The sequence below is a fragment of the Nerophis ophidion genome, linkage group LG22 (genome assembly GCF_033978795.1).
Source record: "Nerophis ophidion isolate RoL-2023_Sa linkage group LG22, RoL_Noph_v1.0, whole genome shotgun sequence".
In the NCBI taxonomy this organism is placed as follows: Eukaryota; Metazoa; Chordata; class Actinopteri; order Syngnathiformes; family Syngnathidae; genus Nerophis; species Nerophis ophidion.
In genome coordinates, this window is record NC_084632.1 from 1,453,068 (window position 1) to 1,475,678 (window position 22,611).

At 38.2% G+C, this 22,611-nt stretch overlaps 1 protein-coding gene across 5 annotated transcripts in view; it reads right to left on the reverse strand.

Moving 5' to 3' along the window:
- The window catches only part of LOC133540397 (tetraspanin-1), a 192,996-nt gene that overhangs the window by 127,342 nt on the left and 43,043 nt on the right, over positions 1–22,611 (reverse strand). The window lies entirely within an intron of this gene.

A 22,611-nucleotide genomic window follows, 5' to 3' on the forward strand; every position in this document is an offset into this window, starting at 1 on the left:
GAGTGATTACTGCTGTCGCACGCACGCACATTAGGAATGTTGTTCGTGACTTGTGGGGACCAACCTTTCTCCAGGTTGTGGAGGCATAAAAACTATTAGGTAAAATGTCCACTGGCCAGTTAGCTCATACACGTCTTTAAATCTCTGGATTGATGAAGTCATGTGCTGATCATTCTTACTGGGGACCCTGGGGAAAAAGAGTTCATATGCTTCATGGGGACCAAATTCAATGATTTTGCATAATTCACAAAAAATTATACACGACTACTGAGGACCATTTAAAAAAAAAAAAAATGTTCTAATTAAATATGACACGATCAAGCTTAAAAATCACTTAGCCGTTTTCAGAATGGATCTGACTATCATTTAAAAAGGTTTTCCCTTTAGGGGACCTAGTTTTTGTCCCCATACCGTCAGAGGTCCCCTAAAGGTGACTGTGTAAGCAGAGCCATGTCCCCATTAAGTCAGCATTGCCAGAACACACACACACACACACACACACACACACACACGCACGCACGCACGCACGCACGCACGCACGCACGCACGCACGCACGCACGCACGCACGCACACACGCACGCACGCACGCACCTCAGTGACCATAAAACACCTGTCCCCTGCAAAACGCCAGAGACAGCTCTCATGGTGTGTCTCTCGCCACACCTCGTGTGCTGTAATTCTCGGGAAAAAAAAGAAGAAAAAAAAAAAGAGGTGAGCCCATAAAATTCTGGCGCTGACTGAACCATTTAACGACTCCTGCGGGTGCTGGGATGCAGACTCCGGCACGGAAAGGCATGCAACTGAGATAGTGTGGATTTTATTCTTTTAGGACGCAACAACATCGATAATCAATGCGTCCTTTTTAACGCCCCAGTATTCCGTCATTACTACTGTATCAGTTGTGCTTCTTACAAAAAACTAAAAATGGCTCCTAAACACCCTTGAATTTATGTAAACAAACATTTTTACAATACAATCTTTATAACCACGTCATAAACCATCAACAATGTAAAGCACACGCTTTATCAGGAGGTTCCGATCACGGTTTGATGCTGCAGATTCCCACCATCCATGACTGAGATCGGCCGATACCAATACCGATCACATAAGTTAACTGTAATGTTTTATATTTATCTATGATAAGTGCTTATGACATTTTAAAATAATTATCACAATATTTAAACTGGTTGATTATTCCATTTTTAAACATGCAATTGTTTGATCAAAACAAGTTAAATAACAACAGCAAACGCTATTATCTACTACTCTTTGAAGTCATTTCATTTTTCCAATTGTCAGTCCAATTGTGAGATGGTGAAAAATTCCCACCGCTCGTAGTGACAGACTTTCATAACAATATGTGATAGGTTCAATATTTATCGTATTTTGATCATTTTTATTGACGCCAGGACGAAATTTCTTCAGAGCATTAATTTCTGTTTCCATAGCAACGCATGCCCGACTTCCGGCAACAAACGTGTGTGTTCTAATCGCGGCAGAATTGATAACAGACAACGAAGACGAATAGTATTGGACAAATGAGGATTTACTACATTATATTTTTGAAGCTGAACATACTGAAGATGAACTGCTGCGTATAGAAGCGAGCACAAAGGAAGGGTGAGAGAGTGAGGTGAAAGTGACTTTGATGCTATAAATGTGAAACTTGGAGCCATGCTATTTCGGCAGAAATGGAGCGAATACCCCAAAAAACCGGGAAAAAAACCCATCCCCGGTCAGCTGGACCAAACACACAACTATCCATCGAGTGAGTCACTCTTTAATAGCGATAATGATGTATGCCACACCTCATGCGTGGTAATAAAGCTACAGTACATACGCAGTCTGGCTAGCTGTGTACAAACAAAACATGAAATGTGGGCTAAAACTTACACTTTAATATGATTGTTCATGTTTTTCAGTCAGTACAGATTGGTGTTGTATCGCAGTGTTGTGCATTACAAACGCAAGCCCGTTTCATGTTTACAATACAATAACAATGTCGCTACGGCTTGATTGTACAGGTTCCATCCATCCATCCATTTTAAACCTTAAGGTTACGGAATGTAAATGAAGTATTGTTTACTGTTTTTGAATGCAATTTTAAAGTGATTAAGAGGTAGAATTGATTGCTCCTTTAGCTGCATTGTTAGTCACCAAGAACAAGACCATTTTTACAAAATCAAATACATGAAAATCCCCATCTTCTTGTTTCTCATAAGGATTGTGAATAATAGGCAAAATTAAAAAAAACTATACTTCCCCTTTAAGTGTATGCTTGGCCAGTACAGAGCAAAGGATCACTGTTGTATTATTCTCTAACTAACTCTTATTGCTCTTATTAATATGTTGTTAATATCTGCTTACTTTCTGCTGCAACCTGCGTCCATCTATGGTTCTTGAAGTTTACTAAGCTTTTGACTAACTGACTGACTGACTTTTCCGCCATGATTGATTGAGGTAAAAACGCTAACAGCTGATCACTGCGATCGAAGTCAAATGAATCACGATCAATGATCACGGACATATAACCACCCAGTTCTCGTTTAGACTGGCAAAAAAAATGCGATCTGCGTCACTTGAGGGCAAAAAAAAAATCAGATTTGGTGTGCAGTATAAACGGGGCCAGAATGTATTGTGTTGTTTAAAGTTAGCTTAGCTATTAGCACGCCTGCTTGTTCTTGGTGTGTAACATGTTTCATCAAACTCTTTTTATAAAGGGCTTGTCATTCAAAAAGAAATGCAACGCAAAGTGCTGTACAAAGTAAAAAACAATACCGCATGGACACAGACACACAACATACACACTTATGCAACTATATGAACACATGAATGCATGGCTGAGTACAGAGGGAACATGTGAGTAAACACTATCACAGGAGCCATCTGCACCAGGGGGTCATCAGACCATGGCCACCAAGACGCTGACACTAAAGTGCCCCCACAAGCATGGCCCATAACCCCCTGAGGCATGATAGATCCACTATGGACTGGACTCACTATTATTTAAGATCCACTATGAACTGGACTCTCACACTATTATGTTAGATCCACTATGGACTGGACTCTCACACTATTATGTTAGATCCACTGTGGAGTGGACTCTTACTATTATGTTAGATCCACTATGGACTGGACTCTCACTATTATGTTAGATCCACTATGGACTGGACTCTCACACTATTATGTTAGATCCACTATGGACTGGACTTTCACACTATTATGTTAGATCCACTATGGACTGGACTCTCACACTATTATGTTAGATCCACTATGGACTGGACTCTCACTATTATGTTAGATCCACTATGGACTGGACTCTCACTATTATGTTAGATCCACTATGGACTGGACTCACACTATTATGTTAGATCCACTATGGACTGGACTCTCACTATTATGTTAGATCCACTATGGACTGGACTCTCACACAATTATGTTAGATCCACTATGGACTGGACTGTCATTATTATGTTAGATCCACTATGGACTGGACTCTTACTATTATGTTAGATCCACTATGGACTGGACTCTCACACTATTATGTTAGATCCACTATGGACTGGACTCTCACACTATTATGTTAGATCCACTATGGACTGGACTCTCTCACTATTATGTTAGATCCACTATGGACTGGACTCTCTCACTATTATGTTAGATCCACTATGGACTGGACTCTCACACTATTATGTTAGATCCACTATGGACTGGACTCTCACACTATTATGTTAGATCCACTATGGACTGGACTTTCACACTATTATGTTAGATCCACTATGGACTGGACTCACTATTATTTAAGATCCACTATGAACTGGACTCTCACACTATTATGTTAGATCCACTATGGACTGGACTCTCACACTATTATGTTAGATCCACTGTGGAGTGGACTCTTACTATTATGTTAGATCCACTATGGACTGGACTCTCACTATTATGTTAGATCCACTATGGACTGGACTCTCACACTATTATGTTAGATCCACTATGGACTGGACTTTCACACTATTATGTTAGATCCACTATGGACTGGACTCTCACACTATTATGTTAGATCCACTATGGACTGGACTCTCACTATTATGTTGGATCCACTATGGACTGGACTCTCACTATTATGTTAGATCCACTATGGACTGGACTCACACTATTATGTTAGATCCACTATGGACTGGACTCACACTATTATGTTAGATCCACTATGGACTGGACTCTCACTATTATGTTAGATCCACTATGGACTGGACTCTCACACTATTATGTTAGATCCACTATGGACTGGACTGTCATTATTATGTTAGATCCACTATGGACTGGACTCTTACTATTATGTTAGATCCACTATGGACTGGACTCTCACACTATTATGTTAGATCCACTATGGACTGGACTCTCACACTATTATGTTAGATCCACTATGGACTGGACTCTCTCACTATTATGTTAGATCCACTATGGACTGGACTCTCTCACTATTATGTTAGATCCACTATGGACTGGACTCTCACACTATTATGTTAGATCCACTATGGACTGGACTCTCACACTATTATGTTAGATCCACTACGGACTGGACTTTCACACTATTATGTTAGATCCACTATGGACTGGACTCTCACACTATTATGTTAGATCCACTATGGACTGGACTCTCTCACTATTATGTTAGATCCACTATGGACTGGACTCTCACACTATTATGTTAGATCCACTATGGACTGGACTTTCACACTATTATGTTAGATCCACTATGGACTGGACTCTCTCACTATTATGTTAGATCCACTATGGACTGGACTCTCACACTATTATGTTAGATCCACTGTGGACTGGACTCTCACACTATTATGTTAGATCCACTATGGACTGGACTCTCACTATTATGTTAGATCCACTATGGACTGGACTCTCACACTATTATGTTAGATCCACTATGGACTGGACTTTCACACTATTATGTTAGATCCACTATGGACTGGACTCTCACACTATTATGTTAGATTCACTATGGACTGGACTCTCACTATTATGTTGGATCCACTATGGACTGGACTCTCACTATTATGTTAGATCCACTATGGACTGGACTCACACTATTATGTTAGATCCACTATGGACTGGACTCTCACTATTATGTTAGATCCACTATGGACTGGACTCTCACACTATTATGTTAGATCCACTATGGACTGGACTGTCATTATTATGTTAGATCCACTATGGACTGGACTCTCACACTATTATGTTAGATCCACTATGGACTGGACTCTCACACTATTATGTTAGATCCACTATGGACTGGACTCTCTCACTATTATGTTAGATCCACTATGGACTGGACTCTCTCACTATTATGTTAGATCCACTATGGACTGGACTCTCACACTATTATGTTAGATCCACTATGGACTGGACTCTCACACTATTATGTTAGATCCACTACGGACTGGACTTTCACACTATTATGTTAGATCCACTATGGACTGGACTCTCACACTATTATGTTAGATCCACTATGGACTGGACTCTCTCACTATTATGTTAGATCCACTATGGACTGGACTCTCACACTATTATGTTAGATCCACTATGGACTGGACTTTCACACTATTATGTTAGATCCACTATGGACTGGACTCTCTCACTATTATGTTAGATCCACTATGGACTGGACTCTCACACTATTATGTTAGATCCACTATGGACTGGACTTTCACACTATTATGTTAGATCCACTATGGACTGGACTCTCACTATTATGTTAGATCCACTATGGACTGGACTCTCACTATTATGTTAGATCCACTATGGACTGGACTCTCACACTATTATGTTAGATCCACTATGGACTGGACTCTCACACTATTATGTTAGATCCACTATGGACTGGACTCTCACACTATTATGTTAGATCCACTATGGACTGGACTCTCTCACTATTATGTTAGATCCACTATGGACTGGACTCTCACACTATTATGTTAGATCCACTATGGACTGGTCTTTCACACTATTATGTTAGATCCACTATGGACTGGACTCTCACACTATTATGTTAGCTCCACTATGGACTAGACTCACACTATTATGTTAGATCCACTATGGACTGGACTTTCACACTATTATGTTAGATCCACTATGGACTGGACTCTCTCACTATTATGTTAGATCCACTATGGACTGGACTCTCACACTATTATGTTAGATCCACTATGGACTGGACTCTCACACTATTATGTTAGATCCACTATGGACTGGACTCTCTCACTATTATGTTAGATCCACTATGGACTGGACTCTCTCACTATTATGTTAGATCCACTATGGACTGGACTCTCACACTATTATGTTAGATCCACTATGGACTGGACTCTCACACTATTATGTTAGATCCACTATGGACTGGACTCTCTCACTATTATGTTAGATCCACTATGGACTGGACTTTCACACTATTATGTTAGATCCACTATGGACTGGACTCTCACTATTATGTTAGATCCACTATGGACTGGACTCTCTCACTATTATGTTAGATCCACTATGGACTGGACTCTCACACTATTATGTTAGATCCACTATGGACTGGACTCTCACACTATTATGTTAGATCCACTATGGACTAGACTCACACTATTATGTTAGATCCACTATGGACTGGACTTTCACACTATTATGTTAGATCCACTATGGACTGGACTCTCTCACTATTATGTTAGATCCACTATGGACTGGACTCTCTCACTATTATGTTAGATCCACTATGGACTGGACTCTCACACTATTATGTTAGATCCACTATGGACTGGACTCTCACACTATTATGTTAGATCCACTATGGACTGGACTCTCACACTATTATGTTAGATCCACTATGGACTGGACTCTCTCACTATTATGTTAGATCCACTATGGACTGGACTCTCACACTATTATGTTAGATCCACTATGGACTGGACTCTCACACTATTATGTTAGATCCACTATGGACTGGACTCTCTCACTATTATGTTAGATCCACTATGGACTGGACTCTCTCACTATTATGTTAGATCCACTATGGACTGGACTCTCACACTATTATGTTAGATCCACTATGGACTGGACTCACACACTATTATGTTAGATCCACTATGGACTGGACTTTCACACTATTATGTTAGATCCACTATGGACTGGACTCTCACTATTATGTTAGATCCACTATGGACTGGACTCTCTCACTATTATGTTAGATCCACTATGGACTGGACTCTCTCACTATTATGTTAGATCCACTATGGACTGGACTCTCACACTATTATGTTAGATCCACTATGGACTGGACTCTCACACTATTATGTTAGATCCACTATGGACTGGACTCTCTCACTATTATGTTAGATCCACTATGGACTGGACTCTCTCACTATTATGTTAGATCCACTATGGACTGGACTCTCACACTATTATGTTAGATCCACTATGGACTGGACTCACACACTATTATGTTAGATCCACCATGGACTGGACTTTCACACTATTATGTTAGATCCACTATGGACTGGACTCTCACACTATTATGTTAGATCCACTATGGACTGGACTCTCACACTATTATGTTAGATCCACTATGGACTGGACTCTCACTATTATGTTAGATCCACTATGGACTGGACTCTCACACTATTATGTTAGATCCACTATGGACTGGACTCACACACTATTATGTTAGATCCACCATGGACTGGACTTTCACACTATTATGTTAGATCCACTATGGACTGGACTCTCACACTATTATGTTAGATCCACTATGGACTGGACTCTCACACTATTATGTTAGATCCACTATGGACTGGACTCTCACTATTATGTTAGATCCACTATGGACTGGACTCTCACTATTATGTTAGATCCACTGGACGTCCATTGCACCTGTCGCTCGGGGGTGGGTGGTAGTGCATGTTGGTGTGAAGGTTGGGAGTGTGCTACTGCTGCTCTTAAGGCCGCTTGACGGCTTCTCCATGTTTGTGTGAGATGACTTGAGGCTGTTTTGAAATATAAAAAAAACAAAAAACATTATTGGCGTTTTTGTTGTTGTTTTTTTAAGAAGAGAAAGCCAGAGAGGAGTAGAGACCCCCGCAGGATGGACACTGAAGCTCTGTTAAATCTCTCTTAATTAAAAAAAAGTAAAACAATAAAACACAAAAGGATCCCAAGGACACGCTGGTGCAATATTGTCCCTGAGCCCCTTTCGAAGGACTATAGCACTAAATGTTTAATTCCGCTGCAGACAGAGACATTTATCAGCGGGGATGCTCATCAACAGCCCCCCCCCCCCCCCACCCCTCACCCACCCCCACATACCAGCGTCTTGGCCTGAGGGGGCGGAGCTACGGTCTGCAGACATGAACGTAATGGAGAGCGACACGCCCGCTGAACAGAGCAAACACAGGAGAGCAGAAAAGAAGAGTTTCCATTAAGTTGAGATGTTCTGTCCACTGTCGCTTGTTGACAGTGATTATGAGAGCGAGGAGGCTGGTCAACACTTGCAGAGATACTGCAGCTTTGATGTCTGACTCCTCTTCAGCTTTGATGTCTGACTCCTCTTTGGAAACATCATTGTTTACATGAAAACAAAAAAACTAAAAGAAAAGGTATTGAGTAACGGTCAAGCTGTCAAAGACTTCCTGAAGTCTCGAAGTGAGACATTCAAGAGTTTCTAAGTTAAGTTAAAGTACTAATGATAGTCTCACACACACACACACACACACACACACACACACACACACACACACACACACACACACACACAGACACACACCCGAATCCGAGCTAATATCGCAATACCTTTCTGTGCTATCCGCCATGTTTGTTCCTATGTGGTCCTGCTGTGAGGTCACAGGACAATAGACGGGGTGGATATAACTACCATCAAAACAGGCACTTTGAAGACATTTTTCGGGATATTGCGTGATGGGTAAAATTTTGAGAAAAACTTCGAAAAATAAAATAAGCCACTGGGAACTGATTTTTATTGGTTTTAACCCCTCAGAAATGGTGATAATGTTCCCCTTTAAGTGCGCCTTACATTCTGGAAAATAGTTTACAAATGAAGGATGGGACACTTTCAACAAGGGCTGTCAAAGTCAACACGATAACTACAAGTTCCTTTAAAGGCCATATTTTCATTAACGCCCATGAGTCCAGACTCATTATTTGACCTTTGGTCCATTCCGTAGCGTGGAAAAACTTAAATTCTGTAAATAGCGAGAAAGAAAGAGTACATTACAGAAATCCTATGTCCAAAACCACGGGAAGTCATTCTCCTGACAAGACCAAAGTATTTCATTTTAGACGTCATCCTTGGAGTGAAAAGGTTGTGGAGAAGTGGAGCTTTACTTTCCTGTTTGGATTACGGTGGATCGGGTTGAGTGCCAGAAAAAAAATTTGATTGTTACACTAACTCCTTTAGTAAGATGGAATAAAAAAAAATCAGCAGAAAAAAAATAGACGGTAGACCAGAAGTCTAAAGTTATTTTTGGCCGAGACTTTCATGTGTCAAAACATGTCAAGACACTTCTTATGCAAATCACATACTTTTGACTTCACAATAATAGAACTACGCTAAAATCCAGTCTAACAACACTAACAAAATCAAAAATTGTCTTACATTATGATCATGTTCTGATACGTTTTGTAATTTAATCTGTGATATTACTACCAAAATAAATGTTTTATGGCATATCGAAATAAAGTGTATAGTCTTTAATAACCTGTTGTGATTTATGGTCCGCAATTACAGAATGTTTAGCAGGCTCAATATTACATTTTAATAATAAATAGAGAAGGTTCAACCATTGTCATGCAGAGATATGAAGACCATTACCAAATATCTTTAAAAATGTGCGAAACAACTACCTAAACATGCAGAAATAAAAATTCTGTATTCCTACCAAATTTTTTAAATGTCATTAATGTCATTTTCGTCCATTTTGTGTCGAGCGTTTTGAAAAAGCATGTTTAAAAAACTATTCGTTAAAGCAAATTAATTGTCCAGTTCCAAAAACATGACAATCATCTGTCTAGGGCAGTGTTTTTCAACCACTGTGCCGCGGCACACTATTGTGCCGTGAGATACAGTCGGGTGTTCCGTGGGAGATTGTCATTTCACCTATTTGGGTTAACAATATTTTTGGCAAACCAGTAATTATAATCTGCAAATGTGCCGTTGTTGAGGGTCTGTGCTGTCTGGAGCTCGGCAGAGTAACCGTGTAATACTCCTCCATATCAGTAGGTGGCTAATTGCTTTGTAGATGTCGGGAACATGGTGTGTCATGATCACAATAGGCAGACGACAGCGTGCAGGTAAAAGGTATCTAATGCTTAAAACAAAAACAAACAAAATGCAAGTGCTGCTAAGAAAGGCATTGAAGCTTAGGGATGGCTATGCAAAACGAAACTAAAACTGAACTGGTTGCAAAGTAAACAAAAACAAAATGCTGGACGACAGCAAAGACTTACGGTGTGTGGAGCAGACGGCGTCCACAAAGTACAAACGAACATGACATGGCAAGGATAGCGACAACTTAAATAGCCTCCATTGCTAAAACAAAGCAGGTGCGGAGAATAGCGCTCGAGGAAGACATGAAACTTCTGCGGGAAAATACCAACAAAACAGGAAAAGCCACCAAAAAAGGAGTGCAAGACAAGAATCAATCAATCAATCAATGTTTACTTATACAGCCCTAAATCACTAGTGTCTCAAAGGGCTGCACAAACCACCACGACATCCTCGGTAGGCCCACATAAGGGCAAGGAAAACTCACACCCAGTGGGACGTCCGTGACAATGATGACTATGAGAACCTTGGAGAGGAGGAAAGCAATGGATGTCGAGCGGGTCTAACATGATACTGTGAAAGTTCAATCCATAATGGATCCAACACAGTCGTGAGAGCCCAGTCCAAAGCGGATCCAACACAGCAGCGAGAGTCCCGTTCACAGCACAGCCAGCAGGAAACCATCCCAAGCGGAGGCGGATCAGCAGCGCAGAGATGTCCCCAGCCGATACACAGGCAAGCAGTACATGGCCACCGGATCGGACCCCCTCCACAAGGGAGAGTGGGACATAGGAGAAAAAGAAAAGAAGAAACGGCAGATCAACTGGTCTAAAAAGGGAGTCTATTTAAAGGCTAGAGTATACAAATGAGTTTTAAGGTGAGACTTAAATGCTTCTACTGAGGTGGCATCTCGAACTGTTACCGGGAGGGCATTCCAGAGTACTGGAGCCCGAACGGAAAACGCTCTATAGCCCGCAGACTTTTTTTGGGCTCTGGGAATCACTAAAAAGCCGGAGTCCTTTGAACGCAGATTTCTTGCCGGGACATACGGTACAATACAATCGGCAAGATAGGATGGAGCTAGACCGTGTAGTATTTTATACGTAAGTAGTAAAACCTTAAAGTCACATCTTAAGTGCACAGGAAGCCAGTGCAGGTGAGCCAGTATAGGTATATATGTATGTATATATGTATATAAAGGTATATATGTATATAAAAGGTATATACAGTATAGGTATATATGTATATAAAAGGTATATACAGTATAGGTATATATGTATATAAAGGTATATACAGTATAGGTATATATGTATGTATATATGTATATAAAGGTATATACAGTATAGGTATATATGTATGTATATATGTATATAAAGGTATATACAGTATAGGTATATATGTATGTATATATGTATATAAAGGTATATACAGTATAGGTATATATGTATGTATATATGTATATAAAGGTATATACAGTACAGGCGTAATGTGATCAAACTCTTGTTCTTGTCAAAAGTCTAGCAGCCGCATTTTGTACCAACTGTAATCTTTTAATGCTAGACATGGGGAGACCCCAAAATAATACGTTACAGTAATCGAGACGAGACGTAACAAACGCATGGATAATGATCTCAGCGTCTTTAGTGGACAGAATGGAGCGAATTTTAGCGATATTACGGAGATGAAAGAAGAACTAAAACACCACACAGGAAGACAGCAAAAACCTCAAAATAAGTCACGGGGCGATGTGACAGTACTTTGAGACAAGAGCTAGATTCATGCATGCTTGGTTATGGTTTTAAATCTTATCAAACACTTGCGGGAACCACTTTTTACTGTCAATATCAGCTGCTGACTTGAATTGTTCATGATTTCTGCAGGTGGTGTGTCTCCACATTTTTTTCAGTGAAAAAAAATGTGCCTTGGCTCAAAAAAATGTTGAAAAACACTGGTCTAGGGCAGTGGTTCTCAAATGGGGGGTACTTGAAGGTATGCCAAGGGGTACGGGAGATTTTTAGAAAATATTCTAAAAATAGCAATTCAATTCATGGCAACAAAATATGAATGTAAGTTCATAAAGTGTGAAAAGAAATGCAACAATGCAATATTCAGTGTTGACAGCTAGATTTTGTGTGGACATGTTCCATAAATATTGATGTTAAAGATTTATTTTCTTGAGAAGAAATGTTTAGAATGAAGTTGATGAATCCAGATGGATCTCTATTACAATCCCCAAAGAGGGCACTTTAAGTTTATGATTACTTCTATGTGGAGAAATCTGCATTTAGAATTGAATCACTTGTTTATTTTTCAACAGGTTTTTAGTCATTTTTATATCTTTTTTTCCAAACAGTTCAAGAAAGACCACTACAAATGAGCAATATTTTGCACTGTTAAACAAGTAAAATACAACACCATGTCATCAGTTTCTGATTTATTAAATTGTGTATCTCTTTTTTTCAACCAAAAATGCCTTGCTCTGATTAGGGGGTACTTGAATTAAAAAAAATGTTCACTGGTGGTACATCGTTGAAAAAAGGTTGAAAACCACCCTTCTAGTCCTCCAGTGATAATGTTACTTAGAAGTAACAGACTTTATTTGCTGTCATGGAAGATCAGTGATTTAAAGGCTGCTTGTGCTGTCAAATCTGCAGCAAAAAAGTGTCATCATCACCATGCATTATCGTGATCTATTGGCTAAGTTCACGACCATATTTTCTACACGACGTAACCCTGGTTGGCATTTGTGCGTCGCAACAATAGATGAAATTTTGCTGTGCATCGGCTTAAAATTGTGCATCCAGGAATTGATTTCCTCTCATCTCCGTTGGCTCTCAATGGAAGCGTTAACGTGCGAGCCCGTGCACTCTGAGGGACACTCAGCCTCATGCAAATTTGCCATACGAAGGCATAAAATTGCAGCGCTTTTCATTTTAAAGCCTCCGCGCTCATCAAAAAGTTTCCGGTGAAAAAGTCGGGTGAGATGTGAGCGAAGCCGTCGCAGCTTTTTAATGGCTTCAGTGCCAGCCTCGTTTAGTCGTGGCGAGGATTAACATTAGCCCCCTTTGCTCCTTCACTTTGTTTATCCTGAAGTCTTGACAGGTCAGGTCCAGTCGGGCGTGCGGGAGGGGATGAAGGGTGCGGACGGTTCAAGTCACTCCTCTTTAATACGCGTCAAAAGGGCAGGAGGATCATTAAGTGTTCCCTGTCTGCAGGGGAAGGATTGTGCGGGCAGGAAGTGACATGAATGGAGTGCAGGAAATATATGTCAGGAGGAGATCGGGTGCAGAGAATGAGGGTTAGTGTGGGTGTGAAATGCAAATAGGGCGAAGTCGTTTGGAGCAGTCTTGCACCAAAGTGCCGTATATTAGTGGCAATGATGCCTCCTCATCAGACACATGCAGAACTTCATCGCCAATCCTGCGACTCCCAGGGCAAAGAATGTTACAGATGCTGCATAAAAATGAGATTCTAGTGGCTGTAAAAGCACTTCTTTCTATATTACATGGTGCTGCTACGTGCTATACCTCAAATAATATGACATGAAATACCATCTTTTTTTGGGGGGGGAATGATCAAAATAGCACGGTAGAATTGGAAGGTGTTAGTTATGTCAGATCTGAGTTGGAATTTTTGGATGTTTTTTTTAAGGCATAGCATTATGTGTCGCTTTGCCTCTGAAGTAAGGCTGGGCGATACGGCCTTTTTATTATCTAATTCAATCCACTTTATTTGTACAGCACATTGAAACAACATAAATGTTTCCAAAGTGCTCCACAACAATATTAAAATATTAACCTTAGCTCCACCAATTACTGAATAAAAAATAAAACCAATATAAAAACAATATAAAATTAAACATGATTAAAAACTATAAAGCCCATTTCCATATGAGTTGGGAAATTGTGTTAGATGTAAATATAAACAGAATACAATGATTTGCAAATCCTTTTCAAGCCATATTCAGTTGAATATGCTACAAAGACAACATATTTCATGTTCAAACTCATAAACTTTACTTCTTTTGCAAATAATAATTAACTTAGAATTTCATGGCTGCAACACGTGCCAAAGTAGTTGGGAAAGGGCATGTTCACCACTGTGTTACATCACCTTTTCTTTTAACAACACTCAATAAACGTTTGGGAACTGAGGAAACTAATTGTTGAAGCTTTGAAAGTGGAATTCTTTCCCATTCTTGTTTTATGTAGAGCTTCAGTCCTTCAACAGTCCGGGGTCTCCACTGTCCTATTTTACGCTTCATAATGCACCACACATTTTCCATGGGAGACAGGTCTGGACTGCAGGCGGGCCAGGAAAGTACCCACACTATTTTTTAATGAAGCCACGCTGTTGTAAAACGTGCTGAATGTGGCTTGGCATTGTCTTGCTGAAATAAGCAGGGGCGTCCATGATAACGTTGCTTGGATGACAACATATGTTGTTCCCAAACCTGTATGGACCTTTCAGCATTAATGGTGCCTTCACAGATGTGTAAGTTACCCATGCCTTGGGCACTAATACACCCCCATACCATCACACATGCTGGCTTTTACACTTTGCGCCTATAACAATCCGAACAGTTATTTTCCTCTTTGTTCCAAAGGACACCACGTCCACAGTTTCCGAATATAATTTGAGATGTGGACTCGTCAGACCACAGAACACTTTTCCACTTTGCATCAGTCCATCTTAGATGAGCTCGGGCCCAGCGAAGCCATCAGTGTTCCTTGGTGTTGTTGATAAATGGGTTTTGTTTTGCATAGTGGAGTTCTAACTTGCACTTACAGATGTAGCGACCAACTGTAGTTACTGACAGTGGTTTTATGAAGTGTTCCTGACCTCATGTGGGATATCCTTTACACACTGATGTTGGTTGTTGATGCAGTACCGCCTGAGGGATCAAAGGTCCGTAATATCATCGCTTACGTGCAGGGATTTCTCCAGATTCTCTGAACCTTTTGATGATTTTACGGACCGTAGATGGTAAAATCCCTAAATTCTTTGCAATAGCTTGTTGAGAAATGTTGTTCTAAAACTGTTTGACAATTTGCTTACAAAGTGGTGACCCTCACCCCATCCTTGTTTGTGAATGACTTAGCATTTTTTGGGAAGCTGTTTTTATAGCCAATCATGGCACCCACCTGTTCCCAATTGGCCTGCACACCTGTGGGATGTTCCATATAAGTGTTGGATGAGCATTCCTCAACTTTATCAGTATTTATTGCCACCTTTCCCAACTTCTTTGTCACGTGTGGCTGGCATCAAATTCTAAAGTTAATGATAATTAGCAAACAAAAAAAATGTTTTTGAGTTTGAACATCAAATATGTTGTCTTTGTAGCATATTCAACTGAATATGGCTTGAAAAGGATTTGCAAATCATTGTATTCTGTTTATATTTACATCTAACACAATTTCCCAACTCATATGGAAATGGAGTTTGTACATACATACATATATATATATATATATATATATATATATACATACATACATATATATCTACATACATATAAACATACACATACATATATATACACAGATATATATATTCACAAATATATATATATATATACACACACACGCATATATATCTATATACACGTACATACATACACACATATATATATATATGTATATATATATATATATATACACATATATATATATATATATGTATATATATACACATATATATATACACATATATATATATATATATATATATATATACACATATATATATATATATATATATATATATATATATATATACACATATATATATATATATATATATATATATATATATATATATATATATATATATATATATATATACACATATATATATATATATATATATATATATATATACACATATATATATATATATATATATATATATATACACATATATATATATATATACATATATATATATATACACATATATATATATATATACATATATATATATATACACATATATATACATACATATATATATATATATATGTATGTATATATATGTGTATATATATATATATATATATATATATATACACATATATATACATACATATATATATATATATATATGTATGTATATATATGTGTATATATATATATATATATATATATATATATATATATATATATATATATATATATATATATATATATATATATATATATATATATATATATATATATATATATATATATATATATATATATATATATATATATATATATATATATATATATATATATATATATATACGTATATAATTATCGTTGCGATACAGATTTAAGGCCATATCGCCCATCCTCGTACCACAGATTTTCAGCGTTGGTGGACACCAGCAGTGCAGTGTTTGCGTAATATTAACATTATTATTAAAAGGACCTCAAGTTAACATTAGAAGTATAGTTTCAAAATGGCCAGCTGCAACTTTAAGGCAAGGTGTTTTTTCTTTTTGTGCACAGTCTGATGAATCAGCGTTCAGCTGCCAAACAGATGTTGTTTCCTCCTGTTAGCAGAGAAAGTGCCTACGGTGTCCAGCACGGCACATTTGGCAACGTGATGTCTGTCATTATTCATCCTGAGAGGGGTTCCGACAACAAGGGCGTTCTTTGAGTGCACCCTCCGCCGAGAGTAGCGGTCGCCGTGGGAACGTGGAAGACAGGGAAGTGTCGCCGACTCAGCGTGAATATGCACAGATGGTCAAATAAAGGCAGGGAGTGAGCAGAAGTCGTTGGAGTGAAACAAAGTGTGGGAATGCTGACGGATTCCTTTAAGAGGGTTCTTTGGACCGCTTGTGTTGACAAAGTTGTGAGGTGAACTGCAGCGGAACCGCTTTATGTTTATGAAATATGAGCGCCAAAAGGTTTAGGTTTATGTCGGCATGTGTTGTAGTATTATTAACTCTACCAGTATCTCTCTAGGCAGTAAATTAACTACTGTCTAATTACACAGTTTTAAAACATTAACACTAACTTCCTGTTCAGTGCAATGTACGCTTCAAAATAAAAGCACAGCAGTATTAGCTTTTATTTGATCACATCAACTAACAAAATACACTCATTTCTCTTTTTTTAAGGTTACTCAAACACATACCATTACTGATATACCTAATGTTACCATTACTAATACAACTACTGCTATAATAACTAATAGCATTGCTGACAAAACTGTTACAATTAGTAATAACTTTACTGACAAAACTACTGATACAATTAGTAATATGATTACTCACAAAACTACTGATACAATTAGTAATATGATTACTCACAAAACTACTGATACAATTAGTAGTAAGATTACTAACAAAAACTACTGATGCAATTAGTAATACCATTACTGACAAAATTACTGATACAATTAGTAATACTATTACTAACAAAAACTACTGATACAATTAGTAATACCTTTACTAACAAAAACTACTGATACAACTAGTAATGCCATTACTGACAAAACTTAAAGTTAAAGTTAAAGTAGCAATGATTGTCACACACACACTAGGTGTGGTGAAATGTGTCCTCTGCATTTGACCCATCACCCTTGTTCACCCCCTGGGAGGTGAGGGGAGCAGTGAGCAGCGCCCGGGAATCATTTTTGGTGATTTAACCCCCAATTCCAAGCCTTGATGCTGAGTGCCAAGCAGGGAGGTAATGGCTCCCATTTTTATAGTCTTTGGTATGACTCAGCCGGGGTTTGAACTCACAACTTACCCTAATAAATACCACTACTGAGAATGTTTATAATTAGTAAGACCATTACTAAAACATCTACTCATACAATCAGTAATACTATTACTAACAAAACTGATAAAATTAGTAATAAATACCATTACTGACAACTGATACAATTAGTAAAACCATTACTGACAAAACTACTGATACAAGTAGTAATACCATTACTGGTAAGACTATTGATATGCTGATTAATTTACTGATACACCTACTAGTAAAACTACTGATACAATTAACAAAACAAATACTGATACACTTAATAATACTTTTGCTAACACAACTACTGATACCATTTCAAATAATACCATTATGATATGCTTACTAATACCAGGACTAATACGACTATTGATACGCTTACTGGTACATTAGATTATACAATTACTGATACATCTACTATACTGAACAAAAATATAAATGTTTTTGCTCTTTGAACTCAAAGATCTAAAACTTTTACTAGACACACAAAATACCTATTGCTCTCAATTACTGTTCAATAATCCGTCTAAATCTGTGTTAGTGAGCCTTTTGTCTTTGACAGGATAATCCATCCCTCCTCACAGGTGTGGCGTATCCGCAAAATTGACCACTAAATGGTAACACCCCAATAAGTTTTTCAACTTGTTTAAGTCGGGGTCCACGTTCATCAATTCATGGTAATAGTGATAGACTTTGTAATACACTTACTGATAAAACTACCAATACACTTAATGATACGTCAATCAATCAATGTTCATTTATATAGCCCTAAATCACTAGTGTCTCAAAGGGCTGCACAAACCACTACGACATCCTCGGTAGGCCCACATAAGGGCAAGGAAAACTCACACCCAGTGGGATGTCGGTGACAATGATGACTATGAGAAACCTTGGAGAGGTCTACTAATTAGTAACACAAATGCTGATCCATTTACTAATACCATTTTATAATACCATTGGCGATACAAGTACTAATACCATTACTGATACGAATACTGAACCATTGCTAAGACACTTACTGATACACCTACTCATACAATTACTGATACGTTTACTGATAAAACTACTACAAAAGTAGCTTTTCCATGACATGTAGAATAAGGGATGGTTCTTTTATGTACAGTATTGCCAAGATATGACGTACATGACATTACACATTCAAGTCTCATTGAAGGAGACACACATTTTCTACTTGACATGTATTTGCACCCCACTGCCAATTGTGCATTCAAAAAAAAAAGATGCTGACTATCACTCGGCAGTTATGAATCTATAAAAAAAATATATATATATTTTTTACCATTCTTGTGTAATTTAGGAGCATTTTACAACATGAGCAGATGGTGAGCATTGAAGTGCTTGTTGACAGGTAGCCTATAGCTTGTTGAGTCGGCGGTATCACACACACACACACACACACACACCTACAGTATATGGCATGCACACGGCAGCAGCTTTGAGCTAATTGGTACCCAGAAGGGTTTGATGGCGAACGAGGAAAAAGAGAAGAATGAGAGGAGATGAACATAAAAGACAAACCAGCTGGTCATCTATGGGCCTCCAAAGCATCGAGGTACAAAAATACCTGCTCAGTTTTGTTCAATGGAAATAGAAAGTACAGATTATGGAGTGTGTGTGTATGTATGTGTGTGTGTGTGGTGGTGTTCAGTGTTGGCTGGTTGCCTACATTCTAGATGCCTCTCTGGGATACTCACCATTTTTACAACATTGTTCTTCTATGCAGGATAGATTACATCAAATATTTTCAAACCCAGAGCTTTGATTTCATCAGCTGCATATCAATCAATGCTGCAAACAACCCCAAAAAAGGTTGATTGTTTTCACATGAACGTAAAATATTAAAAAATAGAAATGCAGAATTTTTTAGAGCAAGTTTTTTTCACAATGTGATGAGTAAATACGCAATATTTTCGGAGAGAAACATTTGTGCCTCGCTGAAAATAAATATGTACAAGAAATATTCAAAAGCCTAGGAACTATGACAATAAAGCAGGAATTTCATGAGAAAAACATGATAAAATATAGAGATGTCCGATGATGGCTTTTTTGCCGATATTCCGATATTGTCCAACTCTTAACACATTATTATGTCTAATTTTGTTGTGATGCCCCGCTGGATGCATGAAACAATGTAACAAGGTTTCCAAAATAAATCAACTCAAGTTATGGAAAAAATGCTAAGATGGCACTGCCATATTTATTATTGAAGTCACAAAATGCAGCATTTTTTTTTAAAACAGCAGCTTGGAATTTGGGACATGCTCTCCCTTAGAGAGCATGAAGAGCTTGAGGTGGGCAAGGTTTGATTTTATGTTTTATTTAATTATTCGTTTTTGAGTTGAAATTATTTTAGAATTGAAGTTAAAATAAATAAATAAAAATAAGTCGAACATTTTTTTTTTTAACTCTCAACTTTCGCACCCCAAAAGGGAATAAGCGGTATGAAATGGATGGATGGAAGTCTCTAAACCAGGGGTGTCAAATGTACAGCCCGCGGGACGGTTTAGGCCCGCAATCGGGTTTTATTTGGCCCGCGTGATGAGTTGGCTAAGAATAAAAATGAGCTGATATTTTTGAATGAAAGAAACTGCTGCTCTAAATGTGTCCACTAAAGGTCGCAATAGCAGTTCTATGTATCTGTAGATGATGCAACATATGTAAAAAAATAAAAATTAACCACATGATGTTAGTGCACCAGTTGAGGAAAATGAGCAAATTACATAAATATCAATCAATCAATCAATGTTTATTTATATCGCCCTAAATCACTAGTGTCTCAAAGGGCTGCACAAACCACTATGACATCCTCGGTGAAGCCCACATAAGGGCAAGTCAAACTCACCACAGTGGGACGTCGGTGACAATGATGACTATGAGAAACCTTGGAGAGGACCGCATATGTGGTCTCCCCCCCAGGGAACCGAAGGCAATGGATGTCGAGCGGGTCTAACATGAAACTGTGAAAGTTCAATCCACATCTGAGGTCCTCTCCAAGGTTTCTCATAGTCAGCATTGTCACTGGCGTCCCACTGGATGTGAATTCTCCCTGCCCACTGGGTGTGAGTTTTCCTTGCCCTTTTGTGGGTTCTTCCGAGGATGTTGTAGTCGTAATGATTTGTGCAGTCCTTTGAGACATTTGTGATTTGGGGCTATATAAATAAACATTGATTGATTGATTGATTGATTGATTGATTGAACAACAAGTGCATAAAACAAAGAAAATAAACTTTGCATTGACCGACAGACTTGATGTTAATCTACAGATTTAAGCGTTGAATACTTAAAATATAATTATATATAACCTATTTTTTAACATGTTTGTGACAGAGACCTTTTCGGGTCCCTGGGACCAAACTTGAAAGCAGCCTTAAAGGTTAAAAAAAACTATGGCTGCAACTAACGGTTAATTTGATAATCAATTAATCTGTCGATTATTACTTCGATTAATAATCGAATAAAAGAGACAAACTACATTTCTATCATTTCCAATACTTTATTAAAAAAACAGCACACTGGCACCATGTCCTTTCGACTTGCCAAATAAAACAAGGCCAGTGTTACAAAAATGTTTTTTTTTTATAAAGTGCACCATTGTCATGCACAATAGCAATCATTTTGCATAGGGGAATTTCCAACCTGCCTACTATCTATTCAACCATTCTGCAATGTTGGATGCTGAATGTCTTTCCTCTAGTGGCATGGCTGTAAGGCAGATGGACTTCATGTTCCATTTGTCTCCAATGTAGTGGCATGTATTGCCAAGGTAGGCTACACTTGTCCACACATCAGTAGCGAGAGCAATTTTGCTCTGGGTGGCTTTTATGTCAGTCTACACTGCATGGAACGTCCGCTCGTACTTCCTCTCCATCAGTTTGGTAAAATGGTTCCTCGAGGGAAGAGTGTAACCAGGGTTGAGGACGTGAATTATTTGTCTAAAACCTTCATCCTCCATCATTGATAGTCGCCTCATGTCAGTTAGCAACGTATTCATGATAGCATCAGTCAGTGCAGCTGCTTGCTGTGGTGTGCACACCTTCCTTTGTACAGAGTCTCTAATGCTGCCTTGTTTCTTTCTGAAATAAGAGAAACCATATTATGAACATACATAGTAGCATCCTTTACATGTAACTCAATACATACCCAGTTGATTTATTTAATAATTTCTGACGTAAAAGACAAATACGCCACCTCATTAAAAAAAAAAGCTAAATTAAAGAAATACACCAATAATAACACAGAAATGTAACTCATCAGATCAAAACTGAATCAGATATTGTACACGTTTCTATTCTGAATAATAAAGGATTCACTCTAGGCTGCCTCTGAATCATAGCATGAAATATTCTAGCACCTTCATAACGTTTAGTTATACTAAAGCGTCACTCAAGTCTAAATAGATTTATATAGCTTTATTGGCCCGGCTGCATTGATCCATCATGAAATTCCAAATTGTTAAACGTGTGTTTCCTCTCTGAAAACGGAGTCAAATGTGCCGGAGACACATTATCAGCGTTGCAACA